Raw genomic sequence first — 2,500 nt, 5'->3', positions numbered from 1 at the left:
AGCTGTTTTCATTTTGACACGAGAGAGAGAGAGAGAGAGAGAGAGACCACCTTGCATTGTCAATTGCTAAATCTGTATATGGATAAGTAGCCTATGGTTGTCAACTTATTTCGTACGGCCATACCAGCCTGGCAACGCCCGATCTCGTCTGATCTCGGAAGCTAAGCAGGCTAGGGCCTGGTTAGTACTTGGATGGGAGACCGCCTGGGAATACCAGGTGCTGTATGCTCTTTTGCTCATTCACTTAGAAACTGAAATCTTGCAATATGCACAAGTAGTCCTTCATGAAAGGGGCTGGAAGCTGTTTTCATTTTGACACGAGAGAGAGAGAGAGAGAGAGAGACTACCTTGCATTGTCAATTGCTAAATCTGTATATGGATAAGAAGCCTATGGTTGTCAACTTATTTGGTACGGCCATACCAGCCTGGCAACGCCCGATCTCGTCTGATCTCGGAAGCTAAGCAGGGTCGGGCCTGGTTAGTACTTGGATGGGAGACCGCCTGGGAATACCAGGTGCTGTATGCTCTTTTGCTCATTCACTTAGAAACTGACATCTTGCAATATGCACAAGTAGTCCTTCATGAAAGGGGCTGGAAGCTGTTTTCATTTTGACACGAGAGAGAGAGAGAGAGAGAGAGACTACCTTGCATTGTCAATTGCTAAATCTGTATATGGATAAGTAGCCTATGGTTGTCAACTTATTTCGTACGGCCATACCAGCCTGGCAACGCCCGATCTCGTCTGATCTCGGAAGCTAAGCAGGGTCGGGCCTGGTTAGTACTTGGATGGGAGACCGCCTGGGAATACCAGGTGCTGTATGCTCTTTTGCTCATTCACTTAGAAACTGACATCTTGCAATATGCACAAGTAGTCCTTCATGAAAGGGGCTGGAAGCTGTTTTCATTTTGACACGAGAGAGAGAGAGAGAGAGAGAGACTACCTTGCATTGTCAATTGCTAAATCTGTATATGGATAAGTAGCCTATGGTTGTCAACTTATTTGGTACGGCCATACCAGCCTGGCAACGCCCGATCTCGTCTGATCTCGGAAGCTAAGCAGGGTCGGGCCTGGTTAGTACTTGGATGGGAGACCGCCTGGGAATACCAGGTGCTGTATGCTCTTTTGCTCATTCACTTAGAAACTGACATCTTGCAATATGCACAAGTAGTCCTTCATGAAAGGGGCTGGAAGCTGTTTTCATTTTGACACGAGAGAGAGAGAGAGAGAGAGAGAGAGAGAGAGAGACTACCTTGCATTGTCAATTGCTAAATCTGTATATGGATAAGTAGCCTATGGTTGTCAACTTATTTCGTACGGCCATACCAGCCTGGCAACGCCCGATCTCGTCTGATCTCGGAAGCTAAGCAGGGTCGGGCCTGGTTAGTAATTGGATGGGAGACCGCCTGGGAATACCAGGTGCTGTATGCTCTTTTGCTCATTCACTTAGAAACTGACATCTTGCAATATGCACAAGTAGTCCTTCATGAAAGGGGCTGGAAGCTGTTTTCATTTTGACACGAGAGAGAGAGAGAGAGAGAGAGAGAGAGAGAGAGAGAGAGAGAGAGAGAGAGAGAGAGACTACCTTGCATTGTCAATTGCTAAATCTGTATATGGATAAGTAGCCTATGGTTGTCAACTTATTTCGTACGGCCATACTAGCCTGGCAACGCCCGATCTCGTCTGATCTCGGAAGCTAAGCAGGGTCGGGCCAGGGTCGGGCCTGGTGAGTACTTGGATGGGAGACCGCCTGGGAATACCAGGTGCTGTATGCTCTTTTGCTCATTCACTTAGAAACTGAAATCTTGCAATATGCACAAGTAGTCCTTCATGAAAGGGGCTGGAAGCTGTTTTCATTTTGACACGAGAGAGAGAGAGACCACCTTGCATTGTCAATTGCTAAATCTGTATATGGATAAGTAGCCTATGGTTGTCAACTTATTTCGTACGGCCATACCAGCCTGGCAACGCCCGATCTCGTCTGATCTCGGAAGCTAAGCAGGGTCGGGCCTGGTTAGTACTTGGATGGGAGACCGCCTGGGAATACCAGGTGCTGTATGCTCTTTTGCTCATTCACTTAGAAACTGACATCTTGCAATATGCACAAGTAGTCCTTCATGAAAGGGGCTGGAAGCTGTTTTCATTTTGACACGAGAGAGAGAGAGAGAGACTACCTTGCATTGTCAATTGCTAAATCTGTATATGGATAAGTAGCCTATGGTTGTCAACTTATTTCGTACGGCCATACCAGCCTGGCAACGCCCGATCTCGTCTGATCTCGGAAGCTAAGCAGGGTCGGGCCTGGTTAGTACTTGGATGGGAGACCGCCTGGGAATACCAGGTGCTGTATGCTCTTTTGCTCATTCACTTAGAAACTGACATCTTGCAATATGCACAAGTAGTCCTTCATGAAAGGGGCTGGAAGCTGTTTTCATTTTGACACGAGAGAGAGAGAGAGAGAGAGAGAGAGACCATCTTGCATTGTCAATTGCTAAATCTGTA

At 47.0% G+C, this 2,500-nt stretch overlaps 7 non-coding genes and 1 pseudogene across 7 annotated transcripts; all 8 read left to right on the top strand.

Moving 5' to 3' along the window:
* The first annotated feature begins 110 nt into the window (after positions 1-110).
* Positions 111-229, top strand: LOC146228075 (5S ribosomal RNA). The gene has a single exon (XR_014744595.1). It is a non-coding gene; the product is annotated as a 5S ribosomal RNA (ribosomal RNA).
* A 178-nt stretch (positions 230-407) lies between these two features.
* LOC146228074 (5S ribosomal RNA) lies at positions 408-526 on the top strand. The gene has a single exon (XR_014746126.1). It is a non-coding gene; the product is annotated as a 5S ribosomal RNA (ribosomal RNA).
* Positions 527-704: 178 nt separating this feature from the next.
* LOC146228073 (5S ribosomal RNA) lies at positions 705-823 on the top strand. Its single transcript, XR_014742446.1, has one exon. It is a non-coding gene; the product is annotated as a 5S ribosomal RNA (ribosomal RNA).
* Positions 824-1,001: 178 nt separating this feature from the next.
* Positions 1,002-1,120, top strand: LOC146228072 (5S ribosomal RNA). The gene has a single exon (XR_014746125.1). It is a non-coding gene; the product is annotated as a 5S ribosomal RNA (ribosomal RNA).
* A 190-nt stretch (positions 1,121-1,310) lies between these two features.
* Positions 1,311-1,429, top strand: LOC146228071 (5S ribosomal RNA). The gene has a single exon (XR_014746276.1). It is a non-coding gene; the product is annotated as a 5S ribosomal RNA (ribosomal RNA).
* A 214-nt stretch (positions 1,430-1,643) lies between these two features.
* On the top strand, positions 1,644-1,773 carry LOC146228070 (5S ribosomal RNA; annotated as a pseudogene).
* Positions 1,774-1,941: 168 nt separating this feature from the next.
* Positions 1,942-2,060, top strand: LOC146228069 (5S ribosomal RNA). Its single transcript, XR_014742445.1, has one exon. It is a non-coding gene; the product is annotated as a 5S ribosomal RNA (ribosomal RNA).
* Positions 2,061-2,232: 172 nt separating this feature from the next.
* On the top strand, positions 2,233-2,351 carry LOC146228068 (5S ribosomal RNA). Its single transcript, XR_014742444.1, has one exon. It is a non-coding gene; the product is annotated as a 5S ribosomal RNA (ribosomal RNA).
* The last annotated feature ends 149 nt before the right edge of the window (positions 2,352-2,500 follow it).

Source organism: Hypomesus nipponensis, chromosome 24 (assembly GCF_054491055.1).
Source record: "Hypomesus nipponensis isolate SF chromosome 24, ASM5449105v1, whole genome shotgun sequence".
NCBI lineage: Eukaryota > Metazoa > Chordata > Actinopteri > Osmeriformes > Osmeridae > Hypomesus > Hypomesus nipponensis.
The sequence above is the reverse complement of the archived record's forward strand: the minus strand, read 5'-3'. Positions and strand labels throughout refer to the sequence as shown.